Raw genomic sequence first — 15,861 nt, 5'->3', positions numbered from 1 at the left:
ATATGTATCTACTTGTTGAAACATCAGATGATGCATTATTAGCTTTAGAATAGGGAGATGTGGGGGTTGGTTAATAGCTTTAGAATAGGGAAATGCGGGGGTTGGTTAAGAGGTCTAATAGAAAGTGCTGTAATAGGGAATTGAACACCTACCCAGCAGAACTATAGAGTAATTCTCTACAGGTGGCATATCCTAATGTTTGATAATCTGCAAAGAACTGTGTTTTTTTAAAAGTTTAAATTAGGTGTGGGCATGTTTTGGTTTAAACCGAAAAATTAAATCGAAAATTAACCAAAAAAATCGAAAAATCAAATCGAAATTTAATTTTGGTTTCGGTTTTTTGGTTTTTTCGGATCGGATTCGGTTTGTAATTTTAAAATTTTGGTTTTTCGGTTCGGTTTTTGGTTTTAAAAAAAAAAGTCGGTTCAAATCGAAAAATCAAAATTTTATAAATAAATAAATAATATATATATTTTATTATATATATAATATATATAATATATTATTATATTATATATATATAACATAATATTATATTATATATATATAACATAATATTATGTTATATATATATATATATATATATAATATTTAGTAAATCACATTCACAATTAACATTTAACAGCAAATTCGCATACGTCGCAGGCTATTTATGGATTGTTTTAGTGACTCAAATATTTTATGGACTATTTTTGTGACTTTGGACTGTTTTATGGACTATTTATGTAGAAAGTATGTTATTTCATGGACTATTTTTATGAGTTTTGTGTTGTTTTATAGACTATTTATGTAAGGTTATATTATATGTAATGATTAATGACGTTATGTATTATGTTAAGCTTATGATTATTTCATTCTATAATTATTTATATTTGGAAATGAAAAATAAGTTCGAAAAAAATAATGTTTCTAAAAAATATCCATCAATTTTAAATGCTCAGTTATGAAAAAGAGAGGCTAACTACTTTAATATTTCAAATCGAAATAAAATTTTGAAATAACCGAATTGAATTTGTAAAAATCGAATCAAATTGAATTTATTTCGGTTTGGTTATAGATGTCATTTTTGTCAATTCAAAAATCGATAAACCGAACCGATATTAAACAATCAGATCGAATCGATCGACCGCCCACCCTTAGTTTAAATGATACTCATGACTGATGAAACTGTATTCGTAGGAATTGGTTATGACCTACCCTTTTTTAGCTCAAGAGGGAAAAGAATCTCTTATCTATCGTCATATCATCAGTATCATGAAAATGGTATTGAGACACTATTCAGTGGACCATCTCACAACCTTTCTCTTGCTAAATTGTATTCCACATTCGTGAAGTCATTACTGCGGAAGAGGAATAGTGCACGAGTGAGTGATTGCAAGTATTGCCATTTGAGCTTTGTTGCAGAGCAGACTCGCTGATCTAATCTATGCTCTTTGAGGGTTGGTCGGACTATAATCATGTGCAAGAATGAAGCAGCCATTCTGTTAAATCTGTTAAGTTCAAGAAAAAGATGAAATTTTAAAAAGACAATTGAAATAGAGCTCTTCTTTGTCGGCGACATACTCCCTATGCACACAGGCCAAGTCAATTGTGGTAGCACGATTTGATGTCTTTTCTGGATAATCCCTATGCACACAGGCCAAGTCAATTGTGGTAGGCTCTGGTACGTGCTGCTAACTAAAGAGTACAAGACTGTCTCTCAAGCCCATTTGATTTGACACATGAAGCTAAAAAGCCTAAACATATAAATAGAATCGAATCGATCAAAGTACAGGCTTGATCCCTGAACTCCTATTGAGAGTGGAGATAAGGATGAACTTTATTACTGTTTGATATTCGGTATTTATCGAATTTTCAATATATATATATATATATAACCCAATCCAATAGACAATAGTTCTAATCATCTCAAGGAATCTCTTGGACCTTGTTAATATATTCATAAAAAACAACAAAAAGAATACTAAAGGTTTTTATTAAAGATACTTTTTGAAGGTTAAACATACATTTGCGCATCTCCAACTTTAATATGATATTACCAAATACCGTACCGAATCGAAGTTTAATTTATCGATTATCGAACTATCAAATCAATATTTATAAGTATGGTATGTGGTATCTATGTTCAAATATCGATTATTATGTGGTATCTATGTTCAAATATCGATTATCGAATTATCGAACCCGAACTTTGAAAATATCGAGTCGAATACCGAATGCCCACCCCTAGTGGCCATTGCTTAGTCGTGTTTAACTGTAGCACGAATTCTTTTTGGTCATTAACAGTCGTGTTTAGTTGTAGCATTTATAAGCGCAATAGGATCCCTATTAACGTATATACTTCTAATCTAACTTATGATTGGCGTCAGACTCGTAACTTTATAATGCTCAAAATATAATAGACGTTGCCGTGCTGACACGGGCTATGCTCCTCTAGTATATATATATATACTCGTTTGTAAGTTTGACGGTTATTATATATTAGCTTGAAGTCGTTATTCTATTTTAAGATTCAGAACCCCCAAGCTTTAAATTTTGGCTCCGTCTCTGTTATAACATAATATGTAAAAATCGCAGCCCGCATGGTACATGAACCATTTTACACCAATGGAGAATACAAAATCCAACCTTGTTTAATAGAGAAACAAAGAGCTCAGGCACTGATTCTTTGTTGCTTATTCCATAGTACGAAAACTTAGGCAGAGACTACGCAGAGACCTCTCCACTGCTACCGACTCATTACCATCTAGCAAAGATAGGAAGTCGATTAAAATAATGGGTGACCAAAGTTAAATAAAAACTGTAAGCTGGATACAGTACTTGGAAATAGAAAGAACGAAACAGCTTCATGACTAATAACTAAAAAGAGATGGGTGAAAACTTAGGCAGCACTAAAATGAAATAATGCCTCATATCTACTACATTTAGAGCTTTCTGCCTAAAATTTCCATGCACAAGAATGACATATTCAACAACAACAACAACAAACAACATGACATATTCAACAACAACAACAAACAACCCAGTGTATTCCCACAAAGTGAGGTCTGGGAAGGGTACAATGTACGCAGTCCATACCGCTACCTCCGAAGAAGTAGAGAGGTTGTTTCCGATAGACCCCCGGCTCAGGATAGAGAATAGTACACAAGGTCGTAGTGGAACATGAAGCAGGATGGATGACATAACAGAAATAAGAAATAAGAAATACTAAAATAAATATCAGAGAAATGTGAAATACGAAAAATACGAGCAAGTCACATAAGAGATAGGACACCCGCCTAGTAGTAACATACACTTACGGACCAAAGACACCCACCACACCCAAACTCTCCTGACTAAAGGCTCCTACTAAAGGACACAGTCCTAGGATTACTAACCCGGCTACACAAGAGCTCTCCTAACACCTTGCTATAACTCACACACTCACCCTAGCCTTCTACCCTTATCCGCAACCTCCACACCTTCCTATCTAGGGCCATGTTCTCAGTAAGCTGTAGCTGCTCCATGTCATGTCTAATCACCTCCCTCCAGTATTCCTTCGGCCTACCTCTACTCCTCCTAAAGTCATCCAAAGCTAGTTTCTCACACCTACGAACTGGGGCATCCGTGCCCTTCCTCATCATATGCCCAAACCAACTTAGCCTTCCTTCTCGCATCGTGTCCTCCATTGAATCCACTCTCATCTTCTCCCTGATAGTCTCATTCCCAACTCTATCCCCTCTAGTAAGTCCACACATCCACCGCAACATTCTCATTTCCGCCACCTTCAATCTTTGAATGTGGGAGTTCTTGATTGGCCAACACTCCACTCCTACAGCATGGCCGGACGAACTGCCACTTTGTAGAATTTGTCTTTAAGCTTAAGGGGCACCTTCTTATCATACAACACTCCCGAGACGAGCCTCCACTTCATCCAACCTGCTCCAATATGTTTAGACATCCTCGTCAATCTCGTCATCCCCCTGAATCATAGACCTAAGATACTTAAAACTATCCCTCTTACAAACATCCAGGGAATCCAACCTCACCACCACATCGTCCTCCTGACTCGAGTCACTAAACTTGCATTCCATATACTCCGTCTTGGACCTACTCAACCTGAACCCCTAAGATTCAATGGTTTACCTCCAATCTTTCATTCACCCCCTCCTGCGTCTCATCAATCAGCACTACATTATCCGCAAATAACATACACCAAGGCAACTCACCTTGAATACTACACTTCAACACATCCATCACCAACGCAAACAAAAACGGGCGAAGAGTCAAACCCTGATGCAACCCTGTCTCGACTGAAAAATGCCCTGAGTCTCCTCCCGCCGTCCTCACCTGAGTCTTCCCTCCTTCGTACATGTCCTTAATAGCTCTGATGTACGCCACCGGAACCCTTCTCACCTCCAAGCATCTCCAAAGAACCTCCCTAGGGACTTTGACATACGTCTTCTCCACGTCGATGAACACTATGTGCAAATCCCTCTTCCTTTCCCTATACTGTTCCACCAATCTCCTCACCAGGTGGATTGCCTCTGTCGTCGAGCGACCAGACATAAAACCAAACTGATTCTCCGAAATGGACACGACCCTCCTCAATCTCCACTCAACCACCCTCTCTGAAATCTTCATAGTGTGACTCAACAGCTTAATACCCCTATAGTTATTGCAACTCTGAATGTCACCCTTATTTTTATATAATGGAATAATCGTACTCCATCTCTAAGCCTTAGGCTTTCTCACAATCTTGAAAATATCGTTAAACAAATCAGTCAACCACCTTAAACCTACTTCACCTGAATACTTTCAAAAATCCACCAAAACCTGAATACTTTCAAAAATCCACCGAAATCTCGTTAGCCCTGTCGCCCTACCCCTCCGCATCTAGACAAGTTATTCCAAAAATTGAACACAAAAGAAGGCAAGAAGCAGATTATTAAGCTTCATCTGTATCTTGTCAATTCTTAGAAGATACACATAAAAGCTCTTTCTTCCTTCTATGGATTATGAACTGGCACTTATACATGCCACATATTTATTGCTTTCTTTCCTAGAAGAGCTCTAGCTCTCGAAGTCCTATGACCTCTTAACCTACATTGCTTGTAGGAGCACTTCTATTGAAGCTCTTGACAAAATAACAGAGCAATAATTCCAAAACTAGCAAGTTTGATGCATATGAAAGTTCATTCACAAATTTAAAATTTCCTCCACATATAATTGGGGAATCAGTTTACAAGGATCATGTAGCCTTCACATCAGGTTCATTTTGCAAAATGAGGCCAAGTATACTCGTTTTGCTTCCTTTCCAGAGCTCTTTATCAAAAAAAGGCACATGGACTGTACCCAGATTTCACTTTCTGTCCACCAAATGTCTACTCAAACTATTTTTGTTGCCGTTTAAACTGTGCATCCTTAACATTCTTCTACTGAATGGGAACTACAAAAGGAGTTCCAACAAAAAGTTCCCTCCTAATCTGTATCTTCAATTTAAAAAGAATAAGGATAAGCTCACCCTCATCCCCCAGAACTCCAATTCAGGACTTGAAACCAACTTTGCAGGATAAGAAGTCCCTTATATTCTCAAATTATATACACGTCAAATAACAACTTGGAGGCTTTTAACCTTACTTAGCTCAGGTTAGCATTTTGGGCTCTTTCTAGTAGCCTTCTGATATATCTGTGCATGTGAAAAAAAGAACATCTTGAATTATTAGAAAAGACAAAATTACATCTTTGGTACTTCCGTTTTGTCCTACTTTTTGCAGTTGTACATGATACCCTAACAGTACATTCAGGTACAAAAAGGAAGATCTCATCGTAACAATGTTAGTTCAGATGAGAAAAAGTCATATGACTTGCTCATGACGTATTTGTTAAACTTTTTCAACGATCAAAGCCTATTCTCACTTATTTATCCATCTTTTATAAAGAACTTTGAGCACTGACACTAATGCCCTATGACATGCAAATCCTATTATTGGAAGTTATTTTTCAGAAATTTAGAAATGCTTACAATAGATTTTCTCTTTGTAAAATGAAATTCTTCTAAACTAATTAAAAGTTTCTATAAAGTTAATACTCAAGAAACAAAAAGAATTCTCATTCCCAAATAATTTGATATTCTTAATTAATATTTAATATTCCACTTCAATTAAAGAACTTTTGAAAATGGTAATGACACTACATTTAAAGAACTTCCACTTAATTGACATTACAAAAATGTTTTGAAATGAAAGGCTAATGTTTAATAATATATTAAGATACTTCGTATGCATTTGTTCGAAGGCATTTAAAGAACTTCCACTTAATTGATATTCATATTACCTAAATCCTGAACTCAACAAGGTCCATATATATTAATGAATGTTTGTCATAAAAGACTTGGTGTATCTTCCCTGTAGACTCGTGGCTGCAGCAAGAGCGAACATCATTATTGTTTTCCTCAAAGATGAAATCCTTCGATCCCCATATTTAACAAGCACTTGCAACGTTCTTTTGATTGATCAGACAAACTTTTGCCTTTCTCATTGTTAGAAGTCTTAAATATGACCTCTTTTCCCGTAACTTAACTTTTGTGATAGTATCACAGTCGCATGGATGTGACTTGACAATGGTTTACAGCTCTCGATATGCCAGAACTAAATACAACAATCTCATGGATTAACTTTCACAGAACACCATATCAGTCAGCACATAGCATACCAAAACTAAAACTAACACGAAATTGGTTTAGTGTTGGTAAACTAGTACAATTAAGCAACAAAGCAAGTATTTAAATCAAATGCTAGATCTTCAAAGGAACAAATTGAGGTCCAAAATCATTCTAATACCAAATTTCCCCTTTATGATGGATTGAGAAATTTCAACCAGAATTAACTATGCTACATAGATTTATGGGAAACTTGAAATGTAATAAGTCAGAGTTTTACCTCTGACTAACGCGGAAAATGGAGGCAGTATGGGAGGATTTCGAGTCTGCAAAGCTTCGATTAAGCCAAGTAAGTGATGAGAAAAAATATTCAGAACTAATCTATACAAAGATCTAATTATACTTTGATAAGGATCAGGAATACACGCACATGCATACATATATTTATATATGTGTACATGTATATGTATAGTAACTGGTAAAGTTGCTTCCATATGACAGGGGGTCAAGCCATGGAAACAGTCCCTTGCAGAAACGTAAGGTGAGGTTGCATATAATAGACCCTTGTAGTCCGGTACTTCCAGTAATTATTAATTTCCTACTTTGTCAAGGTCCTATACTGTTCACAAGCAACATTATAATTTGTGGATGCATTAGCATGCTCAAGATTCAGAAGCCCTTATCATAATTAACTGTACAAAGGTCTAATAGGCGGAGATAAAAACACCTCAGCCGAAACATCCCAAAAGAATAACTTAAAATGCTCGACAACTAAAGTTACTTTAACATGAATGCCAGAAATAGATGAATGGAAAACATGGGAATTCCGATAGAGGACATGATAAACAAGAGGTTCAGGTCTTCCACAAAGAATGAGGAAAAAGAAAGATAAAGATAATTCAAGGGTTTCCAAATGATGAACATGTCCTGAAAAGCATACCTGCAAATGGAAAGCAACCAAGAGTATTATAGATAAAGAATTCAATGTTTGATCCTTTGCACTGTTAATATTTTGTGCTTTCGCCCATGCTTTCATCTGCAAAGAGAAATTCATGAGATCTAACAACAAAAAATGTGTAGTAAAAATTCAAAACATTCTTTTAGTGAAAAACATTGGACGTTGCACCTAAACAAACACACCCAAAGAAGTATTGGTTTACATAAGGGATATCTATCCCAAAGCAAATTATGGGTTTAAAGATTGGACAAGCCCAAAAAGAGAATCGCAATCACAAACAAATGTGCAAAGACAACACATGTTTGATCAAATCAAAGAACTTGAACTGTTTAAGATCAATCATTTGTGCAATCTACATGCCTTATTCAAGTCAAAACTGAGGCTTCAAAAACCTCATTGCTCAAAACTGAGAAAAGGAAAGGAAGACCAAAGAGGAGGGACTGAATGTATTCAACTAAACTGAAAAAACAAAGACAACAAATACATGACTGTTGTAAAGATGTCCATGTAGACCGTATATGTGTAGAACTATTTTTTGTTCGATTAAGGCCTTATTTGTTTGCACTTAATGGAGGTCTGAATCTGAATGATTCAGACTTCAGACCATTAAGTGCATTTGTTTTTCATTAAGAATTTGGCTCTTAATAGGTCTGAATAGATCTTAATCATTCAGATCTGGAACTAAGTCCTAATCATTAAGAGGTATTTGTGTGGGATAAGGGTGACAACATAATCGGAATTTCCCATTCCGGTCCGGTTACTCCGGTTCCGGTAAAACAACAGTACCGGTTTAAACCGGTATACTGGTACCCAATGATCCGGAATACGGTATCAGTGCGGACCAACCAAAAAATTCGGTATTCCGATTGACCGGTTCCGGTCCGGCGACGACCGGACAGTTTTTGACCGTTGTAATTTTATTTTATTTTTTAATTTTTTGAGTCATTTGGCAGCAACGGCTCTTTTGGCCGTTGGAATTTGGCCGTTGGGTGCCCCCACCCCCACCCCCAACTACCCTACTACCCCTTAAAATTTTCACTATATATACCCTTTTATATTTATTCTTTTACCTCACAAATATTCTCAATTTCTCATACTCTCTCTTAATATTTTTATACTCTGTCTAAATATTTATAGTTATTGTATTAGTTAGAGTAGAAATTTTTTTAAGGATATTACAAGCTTCAATTATCATCTTTTAATTCCGATATTTGGTATACGTCTGCTTTTACGCAGACGTTCGGTATATTCGTTCCAAATTTAATCTCTTTTTTATTTACTTTAATATCTATATTTTATTTTTTAGTATCTACATTTGTTTACTTACATTAATTTTTGATTTATAATATTTATATTGCTTGTTTTAATATTTTAATTTTATTTAAAATGGTCATGAACAAACCAGAGAACAAAAACAGACTTCTCACCAAAACTGGCCATAAGATATATATTTAAATAAAGACCACTATCTTATGGCACATTTCTTTTTTTAACTGATGGATATATTTAGAATATAGGTACACACAGGCATGTGCAAGTAAAAGAATTTCACAAGTTTGACCATTCATCAGAAAATCAAAAAGTTCCACAAGAAGCATAAACCATCCACTATGAAGGGAATATTGTGGGGCCAAAAGCTGCAATTAAAACAGCAATAACCTGTTGGCAATATTGCAATTCCCTTGTCATATTGAGCTATTACACATTTTGGGTATTCACTGACAACCATGCGCATGTGAGTTCTGCAAAAACAAAGTCAACTTCAAGCCCGCATAAAGGATCATTTCCGTAGGTTGGAGGCCAGCATACACATAGCCCGACTATGATGAATCCTCCAACTATGCGTGGACCTAAATAAAGCTGAATAGATAAAATTAAATGTTTTGTTGGAGAAGAGGAATTAGAAAAAGACGTAAGGCTTGGAATTTTGTCCCTCTTGCGTTGATGTGGGTTGTTTGGATAGAGAGATATAGAAGAACTTTTGAGGGGGTAGAGTCTAGTTTTTCTCAGGTGAGGATTAGCCTACGGTCTCTCATTTTCTTTTGGTGCACCCATAATATTCCTAGTTGTATAGAAGAATGGGTGGACTTTGTTGAGAATCAGATTTTGTAGATTCTTTACTTTTTGTTTTTTTGTATATGGCCAACTCCGCCTAGTTTATGAATGAAATACACTGACCTTTTAAAAATTGACAGCCCGGTGCACTAAAGCTCCCGCTATACGCAGGTCCCGAAAAGGGCCCCATGAAAAAAAAATAAAGGATCATAGAGCTGTAACTAATTTGGGATTGACATGGAATTGAATGGTTTGATATTTATTGACTTGGAGAAAAAGTATGAGAGAATGCTGAGAAAAGTTTTTTGGTTGGTACAGGAGGAGAAAGGAATTCAAAGGTAATATATAAACACAAGTACGTACAAAGGATTTATTACAAGTACGAGAATAGTAGAAAGAATATAGAGGAGCTTCCACAACCATATGTTTCCCTAGAGATCTTCCGAGAGCCCCTACAGCCCTACTTGCTACGGATGAGCTAATTACTAGTAGATAAGATGAGATTCTATCATGCATACTATCTGCAGATGATATTCTATTAATGGCCTGCTAAGCAAATAACTGTAGTTGCACGAGATTCTGTTCCCAGTACCCACCTCCATGGTTTCAACTATGCACTTGTAATTTCATAGAGCATCTTCAATGGATATTTCTGGGCAACAACAGCATGTCAATCAATTGCAAATTCTATAGTGATGGATTTTTCCTTGACGAAGTCACCGAACATCATACTATACAAGGAGTTGCGCGTGGAGTCCAACAAATGTGCAGGTACACACTTCAAAATATGAGCCGCTTTAAGAATTCCACTAGTGTTATCGTTAACAACTTGAACAACCATATTTGCTCCAATTCTCTCTACAGTTGTCTTGAACAAGGAGAACATTTGGTGGAACTAGAAGTTGCTAGAATCAGTAGGTTCAAGAAATAAACATCCTTTTGGAGAATTCACAAACACATTGAAAATCATTTTTCCATTTCTTGTTGTCCCACTTATCCGTGATAATGGAATATCCATACTTGTTCCATTGTACTTTGTGTTCCTCGACAATTTTGTTTGTTTCCTCCACCTCTTTATATCGATAAGGAACACTTAACTTTATGATACGTGCAGACCCTAAATCGACTAGGAAAGAAAATCAGGATTTTTTTTGAAAAGGGTGACTTGTATTTCATGTCCAAGAAGGCCCAACACCATCAAGCAGGTGCTTAGGCGAAAGGTTTCAATTACAAAATAGGATTATGGGGGATCCTATGTACAACTGCTGGTTACAAATTGTCGAAGAAATCTACAGAAACTGCTACCTCCCCACTTAGATCCTATTTACACCAAAAATAAAAAAGATTGAGGCAATTGATCTTAATTTCGTGGATGGGAATGCTTTTGTGCTCAAAATGTCTGAGGTTCCTCTCAGTCCATTCTGTCCACCAAATACATTCCGGAATGCTCTGCCACCAGTCTCCAGTCTTCCTCTGTCCCTCTTCTTCCTACTCTTTTTCAATTCTTCAGAATTTCCCGAGTTGTTCTTGGCATTGCCCAATTCACCCGCAACATACCAAAGAACATTTGCCACAGATTTGCAGCTGTCTCAGAAGGCAGGAAAAGATGCTCATTGTTTTCAGCTTCTTGCCAAGACCTCTTTTTGTAGTCTCTCCTGAATTAAACTAGCTCTTCTAACTACCAACCACACAAAGCACGCTATTCTGGCAGGAATTTTAATCTTCCAATTGAATTTCTAGGGCCATACCACTGCCACACTACTTCTCTTGTTCATCTTACAATAAACTGATTTAACTAAGAAGGCTCCTTCACTGGAAAGGCTCCACACTGGTTGTTCAGAACATCAATAATGCCTTCAAATGAGTTCAAATAATGCAACAATTCAGTGGCTCTATCCACTTCCCAGACATTCAAAGCCCTACTGAAATTCAGCTCACATCCATTCTCCATCCAGATTTGTCTTACAGATTTGTCTTACAGTTAGTTGCCTGCTTCTAAAGACTCAAAGAATATAAATCTGGAAAAAGGTTTTTCAAGTTATTCTGATCAATCCACCGATCATCCCAAAATGAGGCTTTAAACCCATCACCCACATTGATTCTAATATTGGTCCAGAAATTAGACCACATATTTCTGATGGTGGTATAGACTGCGTACATCTTACCCTCCCCAGACCCCACTATGTGGGAATACACTGGGTTTGTTGTTGTTGATATTTCTGATGGTCTTCCACAGACTGCATCCATATGTACCCTTCACTTCTTCAGCTATCCAGTTGTTCATTAAACCATATTTTTGTGTAATAAATCTTCTCCACAAAGATTTGTCCTCTATCATGAACCTCCATAGCCACTTTTGTAACAGGATATTATTGTGAATACTCAGTTTTTTTATTCCAAGGCCACCATGCTTCTTGCTACAAATTAGAGGATCTCATGTCACAATATCTTTGTTCTTTTCTATTCACAACCATTCCACAGAAAATCCTCCTGACTGATAAAACTAACAAAAGAAAATGAAATGCACCTCATCCAAATAAGACCCATTGGCATAGGCCATAGACAGAGATGATGAAAAAAAGACACAGGAATTTCCCCTGAAGCTAAAGGGGCTTCTGTCCATAAAGGAAGAAGAAGGCAAAACTAAAAGTCAATTTTACAAGCAATAGCATCTTACACTTTCCCAAAGACCAATACACGCGCGATTCGCCATCTAATCGATTGAGGAGGACAACCAATGACCGAGCTTGAGGTGGAAACAAAGAGGATTTTCTATAAAGAATCTTCTGTTTATCTCATCATAAGGCCTGATTTTTATGCTTATTATCAATCTCTATGAGAGCTTACCCTATGGCTTTAGCACATCCTCCGTCTAACAAGGATAAACACTTATACTATTGAACTCTAGCTCCCCTCTATAAGATGATCTCAATAGAGAAGAGAGGAGCGGAAAGCCACTTGACTCTAAGGAGAGGAGCGCATATTTCTTTTATATTAAAATAGAGAAAGATTTTTTCGTTTCCTTGCCAACCTCAATGGAAGTCGAAAAGGTTCTGTTATAACTGATACAACTTAAAGGGAGCCCTGCATTATATATTCATCATGTAAATATTGTAACTGCACAACAACAACAATGTACCCAGTTTCAAACCCACAAGTGGAGTCGGGGGAGGGTAGAGGTTATGCAAGCCTTACCACTACCTCGTTGAGATAGAGAGATTGTTTCTAAAAGACCCTCAGCTCAATCAGCAAATCCAAGTACAAAGAAGAAGAAAATAATGAAGAGAACATAACAACTAACGAGGGAAGCAGCGCAAAGCCACCTACAGGGAAGGAATAAGAACAACAACAAAATAGTGTGATAATGAAACAATAGACCACGGACAATGATAGATATCAGAAGCAAGAACTACAATAAAACGGCTTGTACAACGACAAACACTAACAAGCCTACACTTTTGAAAAGCAAGTCCCTCCATTACCAACCTTTTACCCTAATATGCGTCCTCAACACCCTCCTATGTAAGCCATGCCCCCAGTAACCTGTAGTTGTGCCATGTTATGTCAAATCACCTCTTCCAAATACTTCTTCGATCTACCTCTACCTCTCCTCATACCTACTACATCCAACCTCTCGCACCTCCGCACTGGGGCGTCTGCACATCTCTTCACATGTCCAAACCATCTCAATATTGTCACTGCACGAATCCTCAAAATCTTCTTGGCAACATCCATCTTCGCTGCTTTTCCTTGACCTAACCACATCCTTCGAATACTGCGTAAAATAAATATTTATAAGGCCTTTAGTCCTACTGGTAGATCCACAACTTGAAGAATATGTTCCCTCTCCCCTTTACTGACATTTTTAGGGAAGCAGCAAATCGTTAACTTTACCTTTTTCCATTTCATCATCCTTATCATCAAGACTAATCACAAATGCTTGATAGGTTATTTGATGTTTTATTTCCTTCTTTCCCAATATACTTTCTTACCTCTTCACATGTTCTAAGCATTTTGGACAAAATGTGACATCGCTTTCAGCACCAATGAGATGTTTATGACAATAAATTCCACCTTTAGTAATCTACTAGGTGCAAAAACCATTGAATTAAGCTTATATCTTTCTCACTAACTTTGCACCCATGAGCATAAGCATGGTCTTTCTTTTCATCAGACGATGCCGTTTAAAATTGTTGATGGGAGGAAAAAAAACTCAATGAAATAGAATAATAAAATAAAGAAATAGAGAGAAGTAGAACTGATTTTAAAAAGAAAAAAAATTGAAACAAACACAAGCAGAAATGGAATAATTAAAACACAATGAGAGGAAGAACACACAACAAAGAAATTAAAACAAAGAGAATAAGACAAAATAACAAATGAAAGACAAAAAATAGAATAATGAATACGGAAAAGAGCCTAAATTACCCTATTAGAAAATGGTACAAATATACCCTCCTTCCATTTTTAAGTTCTGTTATAATATGAGTAGGATTAGAAATAGCATATAGAACTCTACTTGAAAAAGGATTGCAATATAGTGACACTATTTGGAAAAGAATTGGAATGTAGTGTCTATGAATAGGGTCTCAATGTAATAATGTAGACACAACAATTCAATACCTTTTTTATATTTCTCACATGGTATCAGAGCTTCTACGATCTTGGTAAAGAATCAAAAATAGTTTCCGCTGCCGGCGGGCGGCTATAATCCGTCTATACTGTCCGTCTGGCCAATGATTATGTTAGCAAAAGGTGGGTCACTGTGTATTTTTCTGGTGATTATTCTCTCATATTTGATTTCGTAACATCGTGCATCTATCCAGAGACTACTTTCTCATATCAGGTTTGGATAGCACCGTCCATCTCTCCGAAATACTTCTCATATTTAATTTGCATAGTACCATGAGTCTTTTTGGAGTACTTTCTCATATCCGAGTTCCATAGCACCGTGTGTCTTTCCGGTGACTCCTTAGATATGATTTGCATAGTTTTATGCGCCTTTACGGTGACTCCTCTAATCTGATTTGCGCAGGGTCATGCCATCATTCCGACCCTACCCATATAATTTCTATTTTCCAATAGGATCGTGCCGTCATTTCGACCCTACCCATATAATTTCTATTTCTCAATAGGATCGAGCCATCATTCTTTCCCCACCCATATAATTTTTTCTTAGATTGTGACCACTTTTCAGCATCAAATCTAACAATCCAGCACGCGAGCATGTTCCGGCCAGATCGACTTTCTGGCGACATTTACTATTTTTCAGATCACTTTTCAGCTTGTTCCTTTCCAATTGAGGTCTCTCAGACGTCCAGAGTAGACCTTATCAGTTTTCTTGGAAATATATTCATCAAGTCCCTCACCGATCCTCGTATTAATTACATCCATAACAAGCTTGATATGTATGCCTTGTATGCTGAATATGAGTAGGACTAGAAATAGCATATAGAACCTTAATTAGAAAAAGATTGTAATGTAGTGACTAATTTGAAAAAAAATTGAAATATAGTGTCTATAAATAGGGTCTCAATATAATAATGTAGACATATAATTTAATAGTATTCTTCTTTTATATTTCTCACAGGCTTTATCCTTCCCATCCACATTTAGGCCCTATTCGGCCCTTCTTTAACAGACAATGATTAGGATTTTTATTTTGACACATGGTAGCTTTTCATTATTTAAAATTTTAATCAATTGAAAACCTATTAATCTACCAACCAAACTCGACTCCACTTAAAATCTACCCAACGCAACTTAACATCCAGCCCAAATCCTAATAACTCTGGGGAAACCTCCTAAACCGGTTCATCTTCTCCACCTCATTTGGATTTTGGCGGGCTTTTAACTGCCCGGAATTTTCTATCTTCCAACAAGTCCTGGCTTAGAATAACCAATACAACTAGTCAAATTTTGTGAAATCATTGAAATTCAGCACACAATTTTAGGTTCATCTTTACACTTCACTTATATTCTTTTTTAATAAACTGTGTCACACCAATAATTATAACTGGGAATAATATCCTTGGGCCTAGTCAAATCCCACGTAGTAAAGCATTGAACTGTTCAGACTCGGCGAAAAGGAATCAGTTTAGGAGAGTTTTCCCTTTTGTTATTCGGATTTGGGTTGGGTTCTCGGTTGGGTCGGGTAGATTTTTAAGTAGATCCAGGTTTGGTTGGTAGATTAATAGGTTTTCAATTG

General features: G+C 36.5%; 2 long non-coding RNA genes across 3 annotated transcripts in view; one reads left to right on the top strand and one right to left on the bottom strand.

Annotated features, from left to right (window-relative positions):
• Positions 1-1,073: 1,073 nt before the first annotated feature.
• LOC107848205 lies at positions 1,074-9,393 on the bottom strand. Its single transcript, XR_007051657.1, has 4 exons — positions 9,258-9,393; positions 7,581-7,676; positions 6,921-6,966; positions 1,074-2,746 (listed from the first exon to the last, which is right to left on the bottom strand). It is a non-coding gene; the product is annotated as an uncharacterized LOC107848205 (long non-coding RNA).
• Positions 8,662-15,861, top strand: part of LOC107848207 — a 23,165-nt gene continuing 15,965 nt past the window's right edge. Inside the window, exons 1-2 of one of the 2 annotated variants that reach the window (XR_007051654.1) lie at positions 8,662-9,608; positions 9,972-10,424. This is a non-coding gene — a long non-coding RNA (uncharacterized LOC107848207). Of the gene's footprint in view, positions 10,425-15,861 lie in introns of both variants that reach the window. The other variant, XR_007051653.1, reaches the window with a different exon arrangement.

The sequence above is a fragment of the Capsicum annuum genome, unplaced genomic scaffold (assembly GCF_002878395.1).
Source record: "Capsicum annuum cultivar UCD-10X-F1 unplaced genomic scaffold, UCD10Xv1.1 ctg81309, whole genome shotgun sequence".
In the NCBI taxonomy this organism is placed as follows: Eukaryota; Viridiplantae; Streptophyta; class Magnoliopsida; order Solanales; family Solanaceae; genus Capsicum; species Capsicum annuum.
The sequence above is the reverse complement of the archived record's forward strand: the minus strand, read 5'-3'. Positions and strand labels throughout refer to the sequence as shown.